Here is a 27407-nt window from a genome sequence, read left to right as displayed (position 1 = left end):
CTATTGGACAAACAATCAGTAGATTTGGTTTCCAGTACCACCCTTATGCTGATGACACCAAATTATACACTTTTTCTCCTGACATCACACCTTCCTTTTTAGAAAACACCAGTGAATGTCTTACCACTGTCTCTAACATCATGTGTCACGATCCATGTTTGGATCTGTGGCAGATCTGGTTTCCCTCAGACTTAAACCTTTTTTCCTTTTCTGGTAATTGGGGGTTAATGCAGTTTTCTTTCCCCGGTGGCCGCTGGTGTTATTGCATTGCTGGTCAGCTGATGTTTGTGACCACTCCCACCATCCTTTATAAGGTCACCTGGTGCATCAGCTGACTGTTGGTTATACAGTTCCTTTCAGGAGACCAACCTTGCAGTAGCAGCTCCCTGGTGTCAGCCAAGTCTGGTGTTTGGAGCTCAGTTGCTGTACTATCTTTGTTGTGGAGTTTGCAGCGGCGTGCACAAGCTAAGTTCTGAGTTTTGTTATTTTGTAGTTTGTGCATTCACCTTTTGATATCGTGTTCCCCTCACGCTTATATTGTTTATTTGCTTTGTGGTGCTGTTTACACTGTTCACCTCCTGGGGTGGGGGTTGGGGGTTTAGTTCAGGGTTTAACAGGAGACTAGGACAGGTCGGTGACTTGGGCCTCCCTACTTTAAAGGGTTCCCCCAAGTTAAGGAAAGACAGGGCTTCCCCTAGCCTGAGGGGCAGTTCAGGGGCCGAGATTCCTAATCTCCTGTCTTCCTATTTTCGTCTCGTGACATCATGTCTACTCTCTATCTGAAACTGAACCTGTCAAAAACGGAACCCTTTGTGTTTCCTCCCTATGCCCGACATTGCTATTTCCGTGTGGGGTTCCACCATTACTCCCCAGCAACATGCCTGCTGCCTTGGGGTCATACTTGATTCGAAGCTTTCATTCACCCCCCCTACATCCGCATCCGATCACTGGCTCGCTCATATTATCTGCACCTCAAAAACATTTCTAGAATTAGACCCTTTCTTACTTTCGACTCTGCAAGAACTCTTCCTGTTTCTCTTATTCATTCTCGTCTGGACTATTGTAACTCTCTACGTATCGGTCTCTCTCTTACCAAACTCTCCCCTCTCCAATCTTTCTTGAATGCTGCAGCCACGATCATATGCCTCTACCCTGTGCCAGTCATTACACTAGTTACCCATCCACTCCAGAATCCAGTATAAACTTATTTCCCTCACCCACTAAGCACTCCATGGCTCAGCACTACCCTACTACATCTCCTCCCTCGTCTTAGTCTACCACCCTTCCCATGCCTCCGTTCTGCTAATGACCTGAGGTTAACATCCTCAATAATCCGAACCTCCCACTCTCGTCTCCAAGACTTTTCACATGCTGCGCCAATTTTTAGGAATGCACTACCCATGTTAATTCGATTAATCCCCAATCCCCACAGTTTTAAGTGTGCCCTAAAAATGCATTTCTTCAGACTGGCCTACCACCTTAACGCATTAACACTCACTGACACAAAGAGAGGACTTAAAAATCCTCCAAAAAATTGAAAAAGTCACAGAGAAAAATGCAGAGATGTTTACCTGCTGAAGCCTCCAACCAAATGCACTGCAAGGTGCAGTGGACCCAATTAATGATGGCAAACACACAGGTGCAAAAAATTCCGATGAAACAACCACTTTCAATCCAGTGTTGGCTGTTTGGCATTAGTGCACAAAAGGATAAGCGATAATAGTCTGTATGTGGCATTGTTCACACAGGCCATGCAGACCATCGGGTCCGCTGCACCCTGCAGTGCATTTGGTTGGAGGCTTCAGCAGGTAAACATCTCTGCATTTTTCTCTGTGACTTAACGCATTAACCTAACTATCCCTGTGTTGCCCATTCAAAATTTTTACCATAACCAGGTTCCTATCATGTTCTCACACGCTTTATACAGTTAATAGCCCTCTGTGTCTGTACTGTTACATACTTAGGTTCAGTGGCGTATCCAGGGGGGGCAGCCGGGGCATGCGCCCCAGGCACAGCCAACAAGGGGGCGCCAGCAGGCCACCTGATGCGGTGGTCCAAGGAGGAGGCTCCCCGTCGGTGGAATTCTGAAAAAAATTGCCCCTGAGGCAAGCATCTGCGGCCCGAGGTGCACGCTAGAAGAGGAGGCGGCACAGAGCTCTGGGACTTTCGCAGCTGCTGGAGACAAGAGCTGCCCACAATGCGTCACCATGGATACGCAGTGACTTCCGACCCCGTCCAGTGCCCGGAGAATGAGCCGTGCATCGCTAAACAGGAAGTGTGCACTGTGCAGCACCTGGAGCAAAGGATTGCGGGGGCTGGGGGGATGCAGAGCCTGGCTGGGAGGACAAGGTATGGGCTCTAATATACTGCGTGGGCTGCTATATACTACATGGCTGCTATTTATTACGTGGGCTCTGCTATATACTGCATGGGCTGCTATTTACTACATGGGCTCTGCTATATACTACATGGGCTCTGCTATATACTACATGGGCTGCTATTTACTACATGGGCTCTGCTATATACTACGTGGGCTGCTATATACTACATGGACTGCTATTTACTTCATGGGCTCTGCTATATACTACATGGACTGCTATATACTACGTGGGCTGCTATATACTACGTGGACTGCTATTTACTTCGTGAGCTCTGCTATATACTATGTGGGCTGCTATATACTACGTGGGCTGCTATTTACTACATGGGCTGCTATATACTACGTGGGCTGCTATATACTACGTGGGCTGGTATATACTACATGGGCTCTGCTATATACTACGTGGGCTGCTATTTACTACGTGGGCTGCTATATACTACGTGGGCTGCTATATACTACATGGGCTCTGCTATATACTACGTGGGCTGCTATATACTACATGGGCTCTGCTATATACTGCATGGGCTGCTATTTACTACATGGGCTCTACTATATACTACATGGGCTGCTATATACTACATGGGCTGCTATTTACTACATGGGCTCTGCTATATACTACGTGGGCTGCTATATACTACATGGACTGCTATTTACTTCATGGGCTCTGCTATATACTACATGGACTGCTATATACTACGTGGGCTGCTATATACTACGTGGACTGCTATTTACTTCGTGAGCTCTGCTATATACTATGTGGGCTGCTATATACTATGTGGGCTGCTATTTACTACGTGGGCTGCTATATACTACGTGGGCTGCTATATACTACGTGGGCTGGTATATACTACATGGGCTCTGCTATATACTACGTGGGCTGCTATTTACTACGTGGGCTGCTATATACTACGTGGGCTGCTATATACTACATGGGCTCTGCTATATACTACGTGGGCTGCTATATACTACATGGGCTCTGCTATATACTACATGGGCTGCTATTTACTATCTGGGCTCTGCTATATACTACGTGGGCTGCTATATACTGCATGGACTGCTATTTACTTCATGGGCTCTGCTATATACTACATGGGCTGCTATTTACTACATGGGCTCTGCTATATACTACATGGGCTGCTATTTACTATCAGGGCTCTGCTATATACTACGTGGGCTGCTATATACTACATGGACTGCTATTTACTTCATGGGCTCTGCTATATACTACATGGACTGCTATATACTACGTGGGCTGCTATATACTACGTGGGCTGCTATATACTACGTGGACTGCTATTTACTTCGTGGGCTCTGCTATATACTACGTGGGCTGCTATATACTACGTGGCCTGCTATTTACTACGTGGGCTGCTATTTACTACGTGGGCTGCTATATACTACATGGGCTCTGCTATATACTACGTGGGCTGCTATATACTACATGGGCTCTGCTATTTACTACGTGGGCTGCTATTTACTACGTGGGCTGGTATATACTACGTGGGCTGCTATATACTACATGGGCTCTGCTATATACAACGTGGGCTGCTATATACTACATGGGCTCTGTTATATACTACGTGGGCTGCTATATACTACGTGGGCTGTGTTATATACTACGTGGACTGCTATATACTACATGGGCTCTGTTATATACTACGTGGGCTGCTATTTACTACGTGGACTGCTATATACTACATGGGCTCTGCTATATACTACGTGGGCTGCTATATACTACATGGGCTCTGCTATTTACTACGTGGGCTGCTATTTACTACGTGGGCTGGTATATACTACGTGGGCTGCTATATACTACATGGGCTCTGCTATATACAACGTGGGCTGCTATATACTACATGGGCTCTGTTATATACTACGTGGGCTGCTATATACTACGTGGGCTGTGTTATATACTACGTGGACTGCTATATACTACATGGGCTGTGTTATATACTACGTGGGCTGCTATAAACTATGTGGGCAGTGCTGTATACTACTATGTGGGCTGTGCTGTATACTACTATGTGGGCAGTGCTGTATACTACTGTGTGGGCTGTGCTGTATACTACTGTGTGGGCTGTGCTGTATACTACTGTTTGGGCTGTCCTATATACTACTATGTGGTCTGTGCTATATACCCCTATGTGAGGACTGAAACAAGGCCAAGGGGCTGGATGGGTGCAATGTTGTGATTTCTGCCCCCATAATGTGCTCAGATTCAGGGTGGATTTGATTTAAATCTAACTGATTTAAATCACGATTTAAATCACGATTTAAATCACTAGTCAGTAAGGCTTGATTTAAATCAGTGATTTAAATCAAAGTTTCTACCTAACTGAATTTGACTCCGCAGAGGTCCCAGCCTCTTCTTCAAGGCAAAAATGTTACAACATGAACAGAGTTGGGAAAAAGACCTTAATCCTATTGTTCTACAAACCTATGAATACAGAATCAACCCCTTCAGTGCCAAGTCCAAGAAGTTAGACAATATGTTTCTGATTGTTTGGAGTGGAATAGATCTGCACAACACAAGAAGAATGTGAATCTAAGTGTGAGGAGGAGGAAGGGCAAGCAGACAAGAAAATGAAAGTGAAACTTTGAGCACAATACTGCAGCATAGCCACAGACAGACAAGTCTGGACCTGTTTGTGTGTACGATCTGAGGTTTATTACATTCTTTCCTTATAATGGCAGCAGGCCGTAAAATAGACCCAGTTTGGGAATATTTTAATGAAGCTCCTTCGCCTATCGGTAAGGCAGGCATGCGTGCAAAATGCAAACGATGCAACAAAGAGATGCAAGGCCTGGTGGCACGAATGAGGCAACATCATGAGAAGTGCGGTGATGAAGATGAGGCTGGGACCTCTGCGGAGTCAAATTCAGTTTTGAGAACTGCGTAAGTAAAGCTAGCGTCTGTGATAATATAGGAGAGAAACTGCCCACTAATCCTACAGAAACCTCTGGAAGAGCATGGCATTGTGAATGTTACACATATACAGCCTTTATTCTACTGAGTTAAACAACTCAGCTTTATCTCATGATGGAAGAACCTTTGGATGGTAAAATATTTTCCTCAAAAAGCAGTTTATTGAAAAAAATCCGATTTAAATAAAAAAAATCCGATTTAAATAAAAAAAATCCGATTTAAATAAAAAAAAATCCGATTTTTTTTTATTTTTAAAAAAAAAACATTGATTTTTATCCACCCTGCTCAGATTTCTTCTGCCCCCCCCTAATGTCCTGATTTCTGCCCCCATCCCCCCCATATGTTCCTCAGATTTCTCCACCACATGCAACTGCACCTGGGAAGGGAGGGGATGGAGGCAGGAATCAGGACATTATGGGGGCAGAAGAAATCTGAGGAGATTATAGGGGGCAGAAATCTGAGGGGGGGGGGGGCGCCAAACTGATCTTTTGCCCCGGGTGCAGGAGGAGCTAGATACACCTCTGCTTAGGTTGATAACCGGTTCATGCAGCATTACATGAACACCCGATTCTTACACTATTGCTAGTCCAAACAATGAAAGCAATTGTTACCATCCATCTTTCGTGTCTCCTCTTTTTCCTCATAGATCGTAAGCTTGCGAGCAGGGCCTTTATTCCTCTTGGTATCTGTTTTGAACTATGTGTATTGTTCTGCTGTAATATCTATTGTCTGTACAAGTCCCCTCTAAAATGTAAAGTGCTGCATAATATGTTGACGCTATAGAAATAAAATTATTATCATATTATTATCATTATCCATATTTTTCATTAATTTGTGCTCATGTCTGTTTTTCCCATCAACGTGTTATCTATTTTTAATGTGTGCGAAAAAAAAAATGCAAAAAGACCCAAGAAGAGATTCCACAAGTGTGTCCGATCAATGGTGTGTGAAGAGTGGAAAACACATATGTCATCTGTGTGCTTCCCATTTTTTTTGTGGATCCATTCACTTGAATAGGCATGGTTGTGGTGCAAATTGGATCAGATTAGCAACACATATGCTTGAATTTTTTTCTACAGACCAGCAGATTTCATAAATAAGCCATTAGCTTCATAAATGTTAATATGTCTGTATGCTGTCTATTGAAAACAAGGCTAAATACAGACCAAAAACACCAAATAAGGCCTGAGGCAGGCAAATACCAGAGGTTGAGCAACGACCAATTACAGTATAGCGACACACCCTAGTGATATGCCATAGCGTTCAATGATAGCAATACTTTGTATTTCTAAAACAATCCACTCTACTGGTTAGAGCACTTATACATGCTGGAAAAGTTTTCTTGCTTCTTTAGTCGTGAACACTGCAATCATAGCATTTACTTGGTGAGGCGCACCTTTGTGATGGATCCTGCAGCTCCTTCAGGGTTACCTTTGGTCTCTGGGCTGCCTCTCTGATTAATGCCCGGGCTGAGAGTTTTGGTGGGTGGCCCTCTCTTGACAGGTTTCGTGTGGTACCAGGTTCTTTCCATTTGATGATGGATTTGATGGTGCTCCAGGCATCATCAGAGATTGGGATATTGTTTTCTAACCCAACCCTGACTTGTATGTCTCAACAACTTTGTCCCTGACTTGTTTGGAGATCTCCTTGGTCATCATGGTGTTGTTTGGTTAATGGTGTTGCCGCCTCTGTCGCCCTTCAGAAAAGGTGTGCATATACTGACAGACTATGTGACACTTAGATCACACACAGGTGGACTTTCTGTCACTAAGCATGTGGAATTATGAAGGGAATTTCTTGTACCAGAAATTTTTAGGGGCTTCAATACAAAAGGGGTGAATACATATGCACATACTAAGTTATTTGATCCCATAAATTTAAGCCTATATTTTTCTCACTTCACCAACGTAGACTATTTGGTGCTGATATATCACAAATCGGATGGCAAAAATATTTAAACACAGGTTGTAATGTACTGAAATAAGTACAAAACCAAGGAAGGGGTGTGTGAATTCTTTGCATCTAACTCCTTAGCGTCTTATTCTTTTGGATAGGTTTGTCACCTGTATAGTTCTAAGTGCCCATCTCACAAAGTCCCGAATTTTTTCTTTTGTAGGTGTTTATATACCGTATATACTCGGGTATAAGACGACCCGAGTATAAGCCGACCCCCCTAATTTTGCCACGAAAAACTGGGAAAATTGACTCGAGAATAAGCCTAGGGTAGGAAATGAAGCAGCTACCGGTGAATTTAAAAAATAAAAATAGATGCTCCATACCGTTCATTATTGCTCTATATAAAGCTGTGCCACATATAATGCTCCATACATTTCATTATGGCCCCATAGATGCTCCATATAAAACTGTGCCATATTGAATGCTCCATACATTTCATTATGGCCCCATAGATGCTCCATATAAAACTGTGCCACATATAATGCTCCATACATTTCATTATTGCCCCATAGATGATCCATATAAAACTGTGCCATATAGAATGCTCTGCACCATTCATTATGGCCCCATAGATGCTCCATATAAAGCTTTGCCATATAGAATGCTCTGCACCGTTCATTATGGCCCCATAGATGCTCCATGTAAAGCTGTGCCATATAGAATGCTGCTGCTGCTGCAATAGAAAAAAAAGTGACATACTCACCTCTCTTGCTGCCTGCAGCTCCTGAGCGTCCCGTCTCGGCATCTCTCCGCACTGACTGTTCAGGCAGAGGGTGGCGCGCAGATTAGTACGTCATCGTGCCTTCTGACCTGAATAGTCAGTGCAAAGGACGGGAAGACGGAGCGGCGCCCGGCGGGTGGAACGTGGACAGGTAAATATGTAATACTCACCTGCTCCTGGTGTCCCTGGCTCCTTATCCCGGACAGATGGTCTCCGGGTGCCGCAGCCTCTTCCTCTGTCAGCGGTCACTGGCACCGCTCATTAGAGGAATGAATATGCGGCTCCACCCCTATGGAAGTGGAGTCCATATTCATAACTTTAATGAGCGGTACCACATGACCGCTGAACAGGGGAAGAGCTGCGGCACCCAAAGACCATGGGACAGGCAGGGGACAGCGCCAGGAACCCCGGAAGCAGGTGAGTATGCGACAGACCTCTCTCCCCCTCACCCGCCGACCCTGCCGCCGACCGTGACTCGAGTATAAGCCGAGAGGGGCACTTTCAGCCAAAAAATTTGGGCTGAAAATCTCGGCTTATACTCGAGTATATACAGTAATTGATGCATTTTGGACTTACGGTAAATTGATGAGATTTATCAGGAACAGCACTCTTCCATTACCACTAATTTGCTAAGAATACCACTCATTCGCAACACTTGTGCCTTTGATGCTACTGTACTTCCCACACTCACTCATCTACTCACCTATCGCAGTAGGCAGACCATGAGATGAGCGCACGCACAGCCAGCTCTCACATCCACACCAGACTTTTCGCTGCCACCACTCTCTGTCTTGATAGGCCAGCAAGTCACCTGCACTGGGTCACACACTAGCATACATGCCACCTATTTTTCCCGAGCACCTGATAGGTACTCTTCTTGCTCTCTAGCATTACCAGTGTAACACAACCAAGCTATTCTTGCACTCTTCAGGGTTTGTGGATACCTTTAACCCTTAGTGATGGAGCCAATTTGCAGCTTAATGACCAGTCCAATTTTAAGGGTATGTGCACACGGTGCGGATTTTGCTGAAGCAATGTGTAAGGAAAAAAATTAACATTAGCTTTTTTTTACAATTTGCACAATTAGCATATTTCCCAGAGGAGCATTGCGGCTTTAAGTCTCCTCATCTCGGCATGCTTAGCATGTCAATTTCCGCAAGGAGAAACTATACTTCTTGGATATTGGTCAGACGCCTCTCACACAGCCAAACCAGATCTCCACTTTGCACTGACGAGGGGCAGTACCCCGAAACACAGTGTCTGCAAATTGAGATTCTGGTTTGGCTATTATCCTAAGTCATGTGACAAGGCTCGTTAAAGGGTTGACATTGACTGACTTGTATGATTGCTACCTTCCAGTAGGTGGCACTAGAGTTCTAGTTCTCTTCCTCTATGAAGAGACAATTTGCATAATTAGCATATTTCCCAGAGGAGCACTGCAGCTTTAAGTCTCCTCATCTCGGCATCCTTAGCATGTCAATCTCTGCAAGGAGAAACAATACTTCTTAGATAACTTTTTTTTACAAGCATTTTACTTCAGAACCAATTTTTTTTTATTTTCACAAGTGTAAAAAGGGAAAATGAATCACAAAATTTGTTGTGCAATTTCTCCTGAATAGAGAAATTAGACCACCAAAGATGTTGTGCAATTTGTCCTGAGTATGCCGATACACCATATGTTAGGGTAAACCACTGTTTGGGTGCACGATAGAGCTCGGAAGGGAAGGAGCGCCGTTTGACATTTTCAATGCAGAATTGGCTGGAATTGAGATCGGACGCCATGTCACTTTTGGGGAGCTCCTGATGTGCCTAAACAGTGGAAACCTCCTGCAAGTTACACCATTTTGGAAACTAGACCCCCTAAGGAGCTTATCTAGATGTGTGGCGAGCACTTTGAACCCCCCCCAAATGCTTCACAGAAGTTTATAACACCATAAAAATAAAAAATCTTTTTATTTTCCTCAAAAATGATTTTTTAGCCCACATATTTTTATTTTCACAAGGGTAACAGGAGAAATTGGACCCCAAAAGTTGTTTTCTAGTTTGGGCACACATCGGGGCTCGGAAGGGAAGTAGTGACATTTTAAAATGCAGACTTTGATGGAATGGTCTGCGAGCATCATGTTGCATTTGCAGAGCCCTTGATGTGCCTAAACAGTAAAAAAAAAAACACAAGTGACCCCATTTTGGAAACTAGATCGGCCCAAGGAGCTTGTCTAGATATGGGGTGAGCACTTTGAACGCCCAAGTGCTTCACAGAAGTTTAAAATGCAGAGCTGTGAAATTAAAAAATATTTTTCCGTAAAAATGATTTTTTAGCCCCCCCCCCTTTTTTTCTTTTCCCAAGGGTAACAGGAGAAACTAGACCCCAAAAGTTGTTGTCCAATTTGTCCTGAGTACTCTGATGCCCCATATGTGGGGATAAACCACTGTTTAGGTGCACGGCAGAGCTCAGAAGGGAGAGAGCCCCATTTTACTTTTTGAATGCAAAATTCGCTGGAATCAATTGTGGCGCCATGTCAAGTTTTGAGACCCCCTGATGTACCTAAAGAGTGGAAATCCCCCAATTCTAATTCCAACCCTTGTTATGGAAATTTGGTTTGGATAAATCTATCCCTGTGTGTGCTGCGGCCGTTCCTAATAAGACTGAGTATTTTGAGCGCTCATCAAGAATGAGACTGTACAGTATGGTGACAGAATAACATTCCATCAATACTGATGGTTTATTGTGCATACATGGTTTTATAATTGCATATAAAAAGGGGGTGATTAGGGGTGGTTAGTTAATTATTATATTGTCACGCTCCTCTGTTATTGGTTATCTAAATATATATGCAATATTGTGATTAATGCACATATGAATGCTGATTAAGCAACTAAAGTGAAGCTGTCTCCGTTTTCTGCATCTAGGACGAAGTTGAGACATTTGATCATCACTTAGTACATCTGGTGCTGTTCCGCTTTTGCCTGGAAAGCCCCAGTCTGTCTGGTTTATATCAGTTTATGTCAGCCATTTTAAGCAGTTGATTATAGTGTATATATTAGCTGTGAGTATATATGAGTTTATATGCAAGTGAGCTTTATATGAAATATATATATATATATATATATATATTTCCATCACACCCTAATCCCAACATGCCCCTAACCCTAATCCCAACCCTATCCACAATCCTAATCACAATCCTAACCCCAACATACCCTTAACCCTAATCCCAACCCTAACCATAACCCTAACCCCAACACACCCCTAACCCAAATCCTAACCATAACTCTAATCAAAACCCTAACCCCAACACACCCCTAACCCTAATCTCAACCCTATCCATAACCCTAACCACAAACCTAACCCTAATCCCAACCCTAATCTCAATACATCCCTAACCCTAATCCCAACCCTAACCATAACCCTAATCCCAAACGTAATCCTAATCCAATCCTAACCCTAATCCCAACCCTAATCCCAACCCTAACCCTAATCCCAACCCTAACCCTAATCCAAACCCTAACCCTAATCAAAACCCTAATCCTAATCCCAACTCTAACCCTACCTTTAGCCCAACTCACTTTAGCCCAACTGTAACCCTAATTGGAAAATGGAAATAAATACATTTTCTTTATTTTATTATTTTGTCTTATCTAAGGGGGTGATAAAGGGGGGTTATTTACTATTTTTGTTATTTTGATCACTGTGATAGGGTCTATCACAGTGACCAAAATGAACCAATAGGAAAAATCTTCCTATTGTTGCCAGGTGCCGACAGATCTCAGCGGGCACACTGCGCATGCGCCCACCATTTTCTCCCTGGAAAAAAATGGCGGTGCCCATGGGGGGAAGCAGAAGGGCCGAGCAGCACTGGGAGGTACCGGGGGGGATCGGGGACCCTATTTCTCTGTCCCCTGATGTGCGATCACATCAGAGGCAGGGCCGTATTTGCCACTAGACACGTGAGGGCACGTGCCTAGAGCACCAGGATGCGGGGGGCGGCAGCTGAGCAAGATTTTTTTTTTTTAAGGTCTGGGGTCAATGAAGGAGGACGGGGGAGGGTGAAGGAGGACGGGGAGGGTGAAGGAGGACGGGGGAGCCATGCATATAAGGATGGGAGGGGGGAGCAGAGCCACGCATACAAGATGGGAGGGGGGAGCAGAGCCACGCATACAAGATGGGAGGGGGGAACCATGCATATAACAGAGGGAGCCACACAGAGCAGGACAAGAGGGGGGAGCCACACATGATGGACAGTGATGAGGGGACAATACATACCCGGCTTATTCTCGAGTCGATAAGCTTACCCAGTTTTTTGTGGCAAAATTAAGTGCCTCGGCTTATACTCGGGTCGGCTTATATTCGAGTATATACAGTGTGTAATATATACAAATGTATGTGTGTGTGGCTATATCTATATAGCTTTGTCGCCATAAAACGAGGGGGACCCAGACACAGTTCTTGCACAGTGGCCCCAAGCTGTCAGTGTCCGCCCCTGCCCAGGTAACAATTGTACTCACATCTTACAGAAGTGAGTATAATTGAGGCTCTGACTGCCAGGTCAGAGCGACATGAGCAGCGTGATCAGATCATGTGATCATGCTGCTGACGTCGCTCACTCGCGCTGCAGAGGCAAACACTGGTGGTAAGTGCCCCAGTGGAGCAGAAGACACCAAAGATTAAGTGCATGGGGGGGGCAATTTATTATGTGTGGGGAGAATTGGAGTGGAGATGGGGGTGCTTAATGTGTGGGGTGAGATTTAAGGGCACAAAATGAAGAGCAAAGGGGGAGACGGGGAAACAGCACTGGGGGAATGGGGGCATGTATGAGGAAACAGTATGGGGGATGGGTGCAGACAGTATGGGGAGCGAACGGGGGAATGTATGCGGCCACAGTATGAGTAGAGATGTGAAAAATGTATGTGGACAGAGTACGGGGAGTGAGGGTGATGGGATGTGTGCAGAGACAGTATGGGGAGTTAGGTGAGCAGGCAGTATAGAAAGTGAAGGGTTAAATATATGAGGAGACAGTATGTTGAACAGGGGGGATGTGAGAGGAGACAGTATGAGGAGGGAGGGGAAAAGTGTGAGGAGACAGTATGGGGGAGAAAAGTGAGTGGGGACAGAATAGAAACTGAGTAGTGGGGGTGTAGCATGGGGGGACAGTGTAAGGGCACAGCCAGGAGGGGACAGTATACCAAGGAGGGGGGAGTATAAATACTGGGCCATATAGGGGGGACACAGTATGAGAGGACAGTGTGAAGAGGGAGGCCGGTATGGAAAGGAGAGGTCAGTGTGAAGAGCATGTACCATAAGCGGGACAGTGTGGGGGTCATATTTTGTGCAGACAATATAGTGAGGGGCAATTTTTTATTCAGGAGCATGATAATGACACTTGTATGTTTAAGGGCGTCATGTGGAGATTTTCTGCAGAAGAGCGGAGAAGATGGAAGTCTGCTTAGATGAGCTGCGGATGAGAAAACTCATCATGGGGTCTGGACAAGATGAAGAAAAGGAGATCGGCTCCAGAGACGACGTCATCTATAAGGTACCTGGATGTAAATGTTATTTGTGATACTGACTAACACTCATGTTTTTAATTTATATTAGGAGCATTAAAGGGGATGTCCAGGTTTGTCATGAGTCTGCAGTCATTCGTTGTGACTGCTGACTTCTGAGTTCTCACAGTGCGCACTGCACGCTGTCTGGATTCTCTCGTGCTGACGATTTACATACATGCGGTCACGTGCTGACTAGACATGTGTGGTCTCACTCAATAAAAATGAACTGAGCGAGGCCGGGCAGGTCTAGTCAGAATGTGGTCAGAAGTATATAAATCACATGCTTATGCTGACATGACTGTCCACCGGCAAGGGAGAATCCTAAAAGTGTGCAGTGCATTAGTTGTGAGAATTCAGTAGCCTGCAATGTCAGGATTCAGCTCTGCAGGTTCCAGTAGTCATTACATGGACACTTCACTCATATGTGATTTTCACACTTGTGGTCCTGTGACAACGAGCTTCTCTTCTGCTTCTCTGTTTTTCTCTGAACATTGAGAGCATTAGGGAGAGGAGCTGGGTACATGACTAAGTGCAAATCGCATATGTCCTTGGTGGGGGGGCACCAAAATGAATTCTTGCCCCTGGTGCCAGAAAACCTAGCTACACCTCTGCCGGTATGCTACTGTGAGCGGTGATTACCGGGTCTGGTGGAGGGAGGTCTGTGCACAGTGCAGCACAGGCAGTGAGGCAGGGACTGAGGGTGTGCACAGAGAGGATGGAGACCCGGAGACTGCCCGTCCCAGTCTACGCCGTAGCCTGGAGCCCTCATTATCATAGGAATATGTCAGTTAAAGGAAACCTGTCACCCCAAAAATCGTATGAGATAAGGCCACCGGCATCAGGGGCTTATCTACAGCATTCTGTAATGCTGTAGATAAGCCCCCAATGTATCCTGAAAGATGAGAAAAAGAGGATAGATTATACTCACCCAGGGGCGGTTCCGCTGCGGTCCGGTCCGATGGCCGTCGCGGTCCGGGTCCAGTGCCTCCTATCTTCATACGATCACGTCCTCTTCTTGTCTTCCTGCCCCTGCTCCGGCGCAGGCGTACTTTGTCTGCCCTGTTGAGAGCAGAGCAAAGTACTGCAGTGCACAGGTGCTGGGCCTCTCTGACCTTTCCCGGCATCTGCGCACTGCAGTACTTTGCACCCTGAATAATAAAGTGCAAAACACACATACAAAAATATGTGAGGTATTAGTTGATATTATGGCCAAAATATGCAAGCTCGCAACCCGCGTCAAGGGTCTCCACATTTCACGCTGTGATACTGAGGGTTAAACAGAGAACACAAACTCCTAAAGATGGCAGCAGAGAAGAGAGTGAATGAATATCCTGCTTTCAAGCAGAATAGCAGTAAAAAGCGAAGCAACCACTAGGTGGCAGCAGAATAGTCAGAGAGCCAAGTCGTTACCAGAGAATAATGCAGTACAGGGGGAAATCCAAAAGACAGAGTCAAGAGAGTGCAACAGGTCAGTGCCGATCAGTAGCAGCGGTATCAGAAGGGAGAGACAGATCAAGTCAGGGACGAGCCAAAGTCAAATACCGGGGAATCCAAACACACAGGGAGATAAGGAGCAGGGGAGGGTAGGAAGAAGGTTAACAGACACTGGTAAGGTCAGGTGTAAGCAGCAGGACAAATCAGGAACTCACCAGAGCCAGCTACACACTCCGAAGGCAAGCAATATAACTGGCACCTATTGCAGGTAACAGCACAGGTAAATAGCAGACCAGAAACAGGAATGAGGAAAGGAAAATTAACCCCTGACATGACCAGACCGGGAAAGGAGAGACAAGTCAAAATCCGGCCTGGATCATGACTCCACGCTTGCTAGTCCTATCACTAATTATATCACCAAGCAGTAAAAAGAGGACTTGAAAATCCTCAAAAAAATTGCCTGTGTGTGAACAGCACCGCATACAGACCTTTTTTGTGCATTAATATGCCAAACAACCACCCCCTCCATGGATTGGCAGCCTGTGAGTGGTCGTCTCATCGGCATTTTTGCCCCTGTGTTAAAGGGGTCCACTGCATCCTGTCAGTGCATTTGTCTGGAGGCCTGGGCAGGTAAACATCTCTGCCTTTTTTTCTGCTCGTTTTTCGCAGGATTTTCAAGTTCTCGTTTTACTGCTTGGTGATAGACCACAAATGCGAATAGGCTCTGCAATTATGGATATATTTTTATTCCATGGATTGTGTCAAACTTGGAATTTATAGATATGGCATGGAATATATTGTACTTAGATTGTCATGTGAGGCCTCTGATATGGAGTCATACCGGGCAGATATTTTCAACTTGCATCAATTAGGCTACGTTCACATTTGCGTTGTGCGGTGCTGCGCTGGCGACGCAACGCACAACGCAAATGTGAACGCATGCACAATGCAGCGTTTTGTGATGCATGCGTTCACTTTTTCATGGTTTTTGGCACAGAAAAAACTGCATCGTGCAGCGTCCTCTGCGCCCTGACGCATGCGCTGCAGTGACGCATGCGTCACAAAACGCAAGTGCAACACGTCCATGCGCCCCCCATGTTAAATATAGGGGCGCATGACGAATGCGTCGCCGCGGTTGCGCCCGACGCAACGCAAATGTGAACGTAGCCTTAGCAACTCTTTGGTAATCAGCCTTTACGGTGTCAAAGATTGCCCTTCCAACAATGGTGAACGAACTGTTAATTACTCTATATCTTCGCTCCATGTCTGTGCTCCATCATACAGTATAACCTGCTTCAGTTACCTGTTTACTGTGGGGGGTGCAGGCAGTGATCCAATGCCCCCCAGCTTTCGATCTGTATCACTCATAACTACATTTATGACTGGGTTGATAAATAATACTAACAGCAGTTTTCAACTGTGTCAAAACATGGCTTTACAGTACATCTTTACGGTTTGTACTCTATGAAGGATATTTCTCTATACGTTATATCATATTGCAAAATCAGATACAACAATCCTAATACTGCATTGTTACAGAATCCTGCATCTGGATGTTACGCTAGAATACATTTTTGCAGTATGATTCTTTGCTTAAATATTTTTTGTTATTCAGATAACACAAAATTAATTTACAAACCTGCCTTTCTGTACTTAGTATAAAACCCTGAACCTGGAGATAAATGTAACTTCCCCAATGTGCAGCTGGTCATAGAGGCTGGCATCCTTCCCAGACTGACCTTTTTATTTTTACTGCTGTTAGCTGGAGCTAAATTTAGAAATGAGGGTATGATGTCATTTCTGCAGAATAACAAGCAGACAGCGCTTCGCTATCTCGCCAGCAGATGGCTGTTGTGTTGCTATCTTCTCCTTACAGAAGAGGGATTGCCCAGATTTACAAGCCATACAGCACCCAGTGAAAATATAATATTGCAGGAACAGTTTTCTGTTATGACCAGCATCTAGAAAATGACATGATTGAAAATACTGTATAACAGCTGCGTACTGTATAATGCAAAAAGCACACAACAAAGGCAGATGGGCTCACACAATTTGATGAAAATATTCACTATAAACCTCCCATTTCTAAGTATAGTAAATATGCTGCCTCCATTTCTTCTCTGTGTTATACTCAGGTGACTTTGCTGGCTACCTTCCTGAGAAGGATTGCACCACTGAATCAACACAGTGCTGCTATGGGTTTTTTTTTATTGTTAGAGAGAAGAATATTTATTAGTATCTGGTTTTAATTACTAAATTATAAATAGTTTATACATTAATGTTATATATATATACAGTACAGACCAAAAGTTTGGACACACCTTCTCATTTAAAGATTTTTCTGTATTTTCATGGCTATGAAAATTGTAAATTCACACTGAAGGCATCAAAACTATGAATTAACACATGTGGAATTATATACTTAACAATAAAGTGTGAAACAACTGAAAATATGTCTTATATTCTAGGTTCTTCAAAGTAGCCACCTTTTGATTTGATGACTGCTTTGCACACTCTTGGCATTCTCTTGATGAGCTTCAAGAGGTAGTCTCCGGGAATGGTTTTCAATTCACATGTGTGCCCTGTCAGGTTTCAGGCTATGTGCACACGTTCAGGATTTCTTGCAGAAATTTCCTGAGAAAAACCTGAAATTTTCTGCAAGAAATCTGCAAGAAACCTGAATGCATTTTTTGCGCGTTTTTGGTGCATTTTTTTTGTGGATTTTTCCAGACATTTCCCAGTGCATTATATAGTTGGAAATCTGCAAAAAAATCCGCAAATTTAATGAACATGCTGCGTTTTTTATCGCGATGCATTTTTTTGTGGAAAAAAACGCATCATGTGCACAAAAATTGCAGAATTCATTCTAAATGATGGGATGCATCATGTATACTGTTTTTTGCAGTTTTATAGTGTTTTTATAGTGAGAAATTGCAAACTAAACACGAAAAATCCGCAACGTGTGCACATAGCCTCATAAGTGAGTAGGATTTCTTGCCTTATAAATGGGGTTGGGACCATCAGTTGTGTTGTGCAGAAGTCTTGTGGATACACAGCTGATAGTCCTACTGAATAGACTGTTAGAATTTGTATTATGGCAAGAAAAAAGCAGCTTAGAAAAACCAGTGGCCATCATTATTTTAAGAAATGAAGGTCAGTCAGTCCGAAAAATTGGGTAAACTTTGAAAGTGTCCCCAAGTGCAGTGGCAAAAACCATCAAGCGCTACAAAGAAACTGGCTCACAAGAGGACCGCTCCAGGAAAGGAAGACCAAGAGTCACCTCTGCTTCTGAGGCCGGCGTCACACTAGCGGGTTTTATGAACGTATGAGAAGCGCAGAAAATACGCATTGCACATGGACCAATGATTCTCTAGGGCCCAGCTCCTATCTGCCGTATTTTACGCATCCGTATTATACGGTCTTGTACGGCCGTAGAAAATCGCAGCATGCTGTGTTTGTCAGCATATTGCGCAAAAAATCCGCCAATGAAAGTCAATGGGGGAGAGAAAAATACAGATTACACACGGACCAACAGTGTGACTTGCGAGAAATACGCAGTGGTGTTCTATAGAAAAGCCGGCAATTCAGTGTGGTGTACAGTAAAATCACACTGACAGGTTTTATTAGAATAGATAGAATAAATGTCTACACATAGTATAGGGGTATATATCTAACTAGCTATTGAACCCGTTCTACGCCCAGGTGGCGAGCATTTATATTGGTATATGGTCTCCATCCTGGCATGTGCTGCTCCATCCTGCGCCCCCATCCTGTCATGTGCTGCACCCATCCTGCGCCCCCATTCTGACATGTGCTGCTCCATCCTGCACCCCCATTCTGTCATGTGCTGCTCCATCCTGCGCCCCCATTCTGTCATGTGCTGTTCCCATCCTGCCCCCCCGTTCTGTCATGTGCTGCTCCCATCCTGCGCCCCCGTTCTGTCATGTGCGGCTCCCATCCTGCGCCTCCATTCTGTCATTTGCTGCTCCCATCCTGCGCCCCCATCCTATCATGTGCTGCTCCCATCCTGCGCCCCCGTTATGTCATGTGCTGCTCCCATCCTGTGCCCCCGTTCTGTCATGTGCTGCTCCCATCCTGCACCCCGTTCTGTCATGTGCTGCTTCCATCTTGCACCCCCGTTCTGTCATGTGCTGCTGCCATCCTGCACCCCCATTCTGTCATGTGCTGCCCTATTCTGTCATGTGCTGCTCCCATCCTGCGCCCCCGTTCTGTCATGTGCTGCTCCCATCCTGCGCCACCGTTCTTTAATTTGCTGCTCCCATCCATATGCCCCATACGCTGCTCCATAAGATGCTCCATAATATATGCCCCGTATCAGGGGGCGTAAGTAACAAATAGCTGTGGCATGAAGTGCCACAGCCTCATGCCACAGCAATTTGTTACTTGCGCCACCTGATTCCTTTCCGCCGCCATTTTCTTGGTCCTCCTGCTGGCGGAATCGGCGCCTGCACAGTCCGCGCTTTCCGGCGCCATTTTCTTGAAGACACACTGCATTGTATCTTCAAGAAAATGGCGCCGGAAAGCGCGGACTGCGCAGGCGCCGATTCCGGCAGCAGGACCAAGAAAATGGCGGTGGAAAGGAATCAGGTGGCGTAAGTAACAAATTGCTGTGGCATGAAGTGCCACAGCTTCATGCCACAGCAATTTGTTACTTACGCCATTCCTTTCCGCCCATTTTCTTCGTCCTCCTCCTGCCGGAATCGGCGCCTGCGCAGTCTGCGCTTTCCGGCGCCATTTTCTTGAAGACACACTGCATTGTGTCTTCAAGAAAATGGCGCCGGAAAGCGCGGACTGCGCAGGCGGCGATCTCGGCAGCAGGAATCGGCACCTGCGCAGTCTGCGCTTTCCGGCGCCATTTTCTTGAAGAAACACTGCAGTGCGCAGGCGCCGATTCCGGCAGCAGGACAAAGGAATCAGGTGGCGTAAGTAACAAATTGCTGTGGCATGAAGTGCCACAGCTTCATGCCACAGCAATTTGTTACTTATGCCACTCCTTTCCGCCCATTTTCTTCGTCCTCCTGCTGCCGGAATCGGAGCCTGCGCAGTCTGCGCTTTCCGGCGCCATTTTTTTGAAGACACACTGCATTGTGTCTTCAAGAAAATGGCGCCGGAAAGCGCGGACTGCGCAGGCGCCGATTTCGGCAACAGGAGGACGAAGAAAATGGGTGGAAAGGAATGGCGTAAGTAACAAATTGCTGTGGCATGAAGTGCCACAGCATAATCAGGGCGCAAATATGTGCACGGTGTCCCCCTGCTCCCGACCCCCTGCTCCCGGCAGTCCGCGCCTTCCGGCGCCATTTTTTTTTTCCTGACACTGGGGGCGCAGCACCGTAAGTCTAGGTAGCTATGTTCCCCTGCTTTCCATTCATTCCCCGAGTTTTTACAGGCAGGGGCGGCTGCATTAGGAGGCTTCTGCTTGTAAAATTATTTAACCCCTTCAGATGGATTTACAGCGTGGGACAAGACTGAACGACGGAAGGTATGGGATATTGTTGGTTTTTCATTTTAACTTTGTTTCAGGTGACAAGGGTCTTCAATTGGATTGAGAGTATAATAAACTATTACAACACCCTGTGGCTTTATTTCATTAAAATACTTTTTCCATAATGTGTGTGTGTTTTATTAACCATTTACTACTATTGGATTAATAATGGATAGGTGTCTTATTGATGCCTCTCCATTATTAACCTGGCTTAATGTCACCTTACAATAGCAAGGTGACATTAACCCTTTATTACCCCATATCCCACCACTACACGGGAGTGGGAAGAGAGTGGCCAAGTGCCAGAATAGGTGCATCTTACAGATGTGCCTTTTCTGGGGTGGCTGGGGGCAGATGTTTTTAGCCAGGGGGGGGGGCAATAACCATGGTCCCTCTCTAGGCTATTAATATCTGCCCTCAGTCACTGGCTTTACCATTCTGGCGAAGAAAATTGCACAGGAGCCCACACCAGTTTTTTCTGCGATTTAACCCTTTATTTTAACAGCTAGAGTCCCCAAATTTTGCACACATACATTTCTAACATTAGTAGTGAGGGATATGTAAAAAAATAAGGGATATGAAAAGGATTGCTGTATGTAAACCATGTCTCATATCCTGTCGGGTTTGGGAAGGAGATATCAAAAGCCGGCAATTGAATTACCGGCTTTTCTGCTATCTAGCGCTGTATGAAATATCTATATATATAATTGTCTAAGGGTTTAATTGTCTGTCCTGGAAATCCCACGTCGCTGATTGGTCGAGGCCGCCAGGCTTCGACCAATCAGAGGCGGCTGGCCTCGACCAATCAGAGACTGTACGCGTCGCTGATTGGTCGAGGCCGCCAGGCCTCAACCAATCAGCGACGGGCACAGTCTGCCGTGAATTCTGGAATCATCATTGTCCTCCACTGCTGTCAAGTGCCGCCATTGTGTTGTCTAAGGGTCTAATTGTCTGTCTGTCTCGGATATCAGCCAATCAGCGATATTAGTGTGGGATTTAAACACCACTGACAGCGCAACATACATACATACATACATATTCTAGAATACCCGATGCGTTTGACTCGGGCCAACATCTAGTACATATATATATATGTGTGTGTCTCACTGATCGCAGGTTAACAGCAGCTCAGATTAGAGACCAGGTCAATTCCACACAGAGTTCTAGCAGCAGACACATCTCTACAACAACTGTAGGGTTGTCCCTACTTTCCCTGTTGAAGATGAACACTTTATTACTAAATGGGAGGAGGCATGTGATGCATGTTCTAAAACATTCCTACAACTTCTCATTAATCAGAATACGGGCCATATTATGGATTTGGATAAATCGATAGATAGTGGTCAGGCTGAGATCCGTAAAAGCTGTCCCTCCGATCGGATTGAATTATTCGAAAATGATCTGAATAAAACCATGGATCAGGTGGTAAAGAAAATCCAAGATAACCAAATGTCGAAGTATAACAGAGACTTAAAAGATTACCAGACTAAAAAGGTGTATTTGTGGAGGAGTAATAATATTGTTCGTAGAACACCTCCAAATCAGTCCATCCCCTCTATAAGTAGACAATCGGATACGTCAGTCTCTTCTGTTACCTCTGGTGGGATGAATGATACCCATAGACTACGCAACCATGCATATCATCCGTATAGAAGACGTCCCTGGGGCCAGGCTGGCGCGGATGGTAGGGATAATAAGGTGATAAATCTTAGCAAACATAAGCTATCTGAGGTGGATGTTTCTGTCTTGGAGAGGGGTCTATCCTTTTCTCCCACACCGGGGTTCGACACCTTCACTGCGGTGAAGGACTTACACATCTTTGCCAGATCGTTACTGTTTAAACGACACTTTTTTAATGATGAATTCCAACGTCTTTTCCCCACAGAGGAAGAACAGGAGGCTGTAAGGATTCTGGAGGAGTTGGCACTCGAGCATGATAATTTGGGAGGTAAGATTCCCCCATGTATTCGGCCACGCTCCACAAGATTCCCCCCGTTCGCGTCTTGTCCCAGCATTGATTTGTTCATACGGGTGGTGACCAATGACTTTTTGAAAATTTCCAGATATGGGGGAGGTGACAACTTAACTAAAGAAGAAAGAATTAGGTTGAGGTATCTTCAAGATCTCCCTGACGTGGTGCTGAAGCCGGCCGATAAGGGTGGCAATGTCGTTGTATGGCCTAAAACTATGTACGAGAGGGAGGCGTTTCGCCAACTTAATGATGACGTGTGTTATAAAAAACTGACATACAACCCTCTTGCTGCCTTCAATGCAAAATTGGAATCCATCTTAAAAAGGGCAGTGGACAGCGGCATTGTCACCAAGGATTTGGCTTCAGCACTCACTGTCAGGGAACCTACTATTGCTACGTTGTACCTCTTACCCAAGGTCCATAAGGACATTAGGTCACCACCCGGTCGACCAATCATGTCTGGGAGGGGGAATTTCCTGGAGCAAGTAAATAAGTGGATTGATTACGATCTTCAACCTCTTGTGCTGACCCTCCCCTCCTTTCTAAAAGACACTGGGGATCTTTTGCGCAAGGTCGACGGCCTGTGCTTAGAGGGTGATACTCTTTTGGCTTCAGTTGATGTTGAGTCCCTGTTATGAAAGGTAATTCAGTACCACAATGGACATAGAGGTCAGCGCACATACAGTGACCTGGCAATAACCCAAAAAACAAGAACGAGCTCTGAGACGTGGGAACTCTGTTGACCGCAATCCCTAATCCTCTCCAACCACACTAAAGGCAGCCGTGGATTGCGCCTAACACTCCCTATGCAACTCGGCACGGCCTGAGAAACTAGCTAGCCTGAAGATAGAAAATAAGCCTACCTTGCCTCAGAGAAATACCACGAAGGAAAAGGCAGCCCCCACATATAATGACTGTGAGTTAAGATGAAAAGACAAACGTAGAGATGAAATAGATTTAGCAAAGTGAGGCCCAACTTTCTGAACAGAGCGAGGATAGAAAAGGTAACTTTGCGGTCAACACAAAACCCTACAAAAACCACGCAAAGGGGCAAAAAGACCCTCCGTACCGAACTAACGGCACGGAGGTACACCCTCTGCGTCCCAGAGCTTCCAGCAAGCAGAAAAAAAAACAAATTGACAAGCTGGACAGAAAAAAACAGCAAACAAATAGCAAAGAGGAACTTAGCTATGCAGAGCAGCAGGCCACAGGAACGATCCAGGAGGAAACAGGTCCAATACTAGAACATTGACTGGAGGCCAGGATCAAAGCGCTAGGTGGAGTTAAATAGGTGCTGCTCTAACGACTTCACCACATCACCTGAGGAAGGAAACTCAGAAGCCACAGTACCACTTTCCTCCACCAACGGAAGCTCACAGAGAGAACCAGCCGAAGTACCACTTGTGACCACAGGAGGGAGCTCTGCCACAGAATTCACAACAGTACCCCCCCCTTGGGGAGGGGTCACCGAACCCTCACCAGAGCCCCCAGGACGACCAGGATGAGCCATATGAAAGGCACGAACAAGATCGGGAGCATGGACATCAGAGGCAAAGACCCAGGAATTATCTTCCTGAGCATAACCCTTCCACTTAACCAAATACTGGAGTTTCCACCTTGAAACACGAGAATCCAAAATCTTCTCCACAATATACTCCAACTCCCCCTCCACCAAAACCGGGGCAGGAGGATCAACAGATGGAACCATAGGTGCCACGTATCTCCGCAACAATGACATATGGAATACGTTATGTATGGAAAAAGAATCTGGAAGGGTCAGACGAAAAGACACAGGATTAAGAACCTCAGAAATCCTATACGGACCAATAAAACGAGGTTTAAACTTAGGAGAGGAAACCTTCATAGGAATATGACGAGAAGATAACCAAACCAAGTCCCCAACCCGAAGTCGGGGACCCACACAGCGTCTGCGATTAGCGAAACGTTGAGCCTTCTCCTGGGACAAAGTCAAATTGTCCACTACATGAGTCCATATCTGCTGCAACCTGTCCACCACAGTATCCACACCAGGACAGTCCGAAGACTCAACCTGCCCTGAAGAGAAACGAGGATGGAACCCAGAGTTGCAGAAAAACGGTGAAACCAAGGTAGCCGAGCTGGCCCGATTTATTAAGGGCGAACTCAGCCAAAGGCAAAAAGGACACCCAGTCATCCTGATCAGCAGAAACAAAGCATCTCAGATATGTTTCCAAGGTCTGATTGGTTCGTTCGGTCTGGCCATTAGTCTGAGGATGGAAAGCCGAGGAAAAAGACAAGTCAATGCCCATCCTACCACAAAAGGCTCGCCAAAACCTCGAAACAAACTGGGAACCTCTGTCAGAAACGATATTCTCTGGAATGCCATGTAAACGAACCACATGCTGGAAAAACAATGGCACCAAATCAGAGGAGGAAGGCAATTTAGACAAGGGTACCAAATGGACCATCTTAGAGAAGCGATCACAGACCACCCAAATGACTGACATCTTTTGAGAGACGGGAAGATCTGAAATAAAATCCATAGAGATATGTGTCCAAGGCCTCTTCGGGACCGGCAAGGGCAAAAGCAACCCACTGGCACGAGAACAGCAGGGCTTAGCCCGAGCACAAATCCCACAGGACTGCACAAAAGTACGCACATCCCGCGACAGAGATGACCACCAAAAGGATATAGCCACTAACTCTCTGGTACCAAAGATTCCAGGATGACCAGCCAACACCGAACAATGAACCTCAGAGATAACTTTATTCGTCCACCTATCAGGGACAAACAGTTTCTCCGCTGGGCAACAATCAGGTTTATTAGCCTGAAATTTTTGCAGCACCCGCCGCAAATCAGGGGAGATGGCAGACACAATTACTCCCTCTTTGAGGATACCCGCCGGCTCAGATACACCCGGAGAGTCGGGCACAAAACTCCTAGACAGAGCATCCGCCTTCACATTTTTAGAGCCCGGAAGGTATGAAATCACAAAGTCAAAACGGGCAAAAAACAACGACCAACGAGGTTGTCTAGGATTCAACCGCTTGGCGGACTCGAGATAAGTCAATTTCTTATGATCAGTCAAGACCACCACGTGATGCTTAGCTCCTTCAAGCCAATGACGCCGCTCCTCGAATGCCCACTTCATGGCCAGCAACTCTCGATTACCCACATCATAATTTCGCTCAGCAGGCGAAAACTTCCTGGAAAAGAAGGCACATGTTTTCATCACCGAGCAATCAAAACTTCTCTGCGACAAAACAGCCCCTGCTCCAATCTCAGAAGCATCAACCTCGACCTGGAACGGAAGCGAAACATCTGGTTGACACAACACAGGGGCAGAAGAAAAACGACGCTTCAACTCTTGAAAAGCTTCCACCGCAGCAGAAGACCAATTGACCAAATCAGCACCTTTCTTGGTCAAATCGGTCAATGGTTTAGCAATACTAGAAAAATTGCAGATGAAGCGACGATAAAAATTAGCAAAGCCCAGGAACTTTTGCAGACTTTTCAGAGATGTCGGCTGAGTCCAATTATGGATGGCTTGGACCTTAACAGGGTCCATCTCGATAGTAGAAGGGGAAAAGATGAACCCCAAAAATGAAACCTTCTGAACACCAAAGAGACACTTTGATCCCTTCACAAACAAAGAATTAGCACGCAGGACCTGAAACACCGTTCTGACCTGCTTCACATGAGACTCCCAATCATCCGAGAAGATCAAAATGTCATCTAAGTACACAATCAGGAATTTATCCAGGTACTCTCGGAAGATGTCATGCATAAAGGACTGAAACACTGATGGAGCATTGGCAAGTGCGAATGGCATTACTAGATACTCAAAATGGCCCTCGGGTGTATTAAATGCAGTTTTCCACTCATCGCCTCGCTTAATACGCACAAGATTATACGCACCACGAAGATCTATCTTGGTGAACCAACTAGCCCCCTTAATCCGAGCAAACAAATCAGATAACAATGGCAAGGGGTACTGAAATTTAACCGTGATTGTATTTAGAAGGCGGTAATCTATACAAGGTCTCAGTGAACCATCCTTCTTGGCTACAAAAAAGAACCCTGCTCCTAATGGCGACGATGACGGGCGAATATGCCCCTTCTCCAAAGACTCCTTCACATAACTCCGCATAGCGGTGTGCTCAGGCACAGATAAATTAAACAGTCGAACTTTTGGGAATTTACTACCAGGAATCAAATCGATAGCACAATCACAATCCCTATGCGGAGGTAGGGTATCGGACTTGGGCTCATCAAATAAATCCCGGTAATCAGACAAGAACTCAGGAACCTCAGAAGGGGTGGATGACGAAATAGTCAGAAATGGGACATCACCATGTACCCCCTGACAACCCCAGCTGGACACGGACATGGATTTCCAATCTAATACTGGATTATGGACTTGTAGCCATGGCAACCCCAACACGACCACATCATGCAGATTATGCAACACCAGAAAGCGAATAACCTCCTGATGTGCAGGAGCCATGCACATGGTCAGCTGGGTCCAGTACTGAGGCTTATTCTTGACCAAAGGCGTAGCATCAATTCCTCTCAATGGAATAGGACACTGCAAGGGCTCCAAGAAAAACCCACAACGCCTAGCATACTCCAAGTCCATCAAATTCAGAGCCGCGCCTGAGTCCACAAATGCCATGACAGAATACGATGACAAAGAGCAGATCAAGGTAACAGACAGAAGAAATTTTGACTGTACCGTACAAATGGTGGCAGACCTAGCGAACCGCTTAGTGCGCTTAGGACAATCAGAGATACCATGAGTGGAATCACCACGGTAGAAACACAGCCCATTCAGACGTCTGTGTTCTTGCCGTTCAACTCTGGTCAAAGTCCTATCGCACTGCATAGGCTCAGGTTTAAGCTCAGGTAATACCGCCAAATGGTGCACAGATTTACGCTCGCGTAAGCGTCGACCGATCTGAATGGCCAAAGACATAGACTCATTCAGA

Source organism: Ranitomeya imitator, chromosome 3 (genome assembly GCF_032444005.1).
Source record: "Ranitomeya imitator isolate aRanImi1 chromosome 3, aRanImi1.pri, whole genome shotgun sequence".
Taxonomy (NCBI): Eukaryota; Metazoa; Chordata; class Amphibia; order Anura; family Dendrobatidae; genus Ranitomeya; species Ranitomeya imitator.
This window is presented reverse-complemented; position numbering follows the sequence as displayed.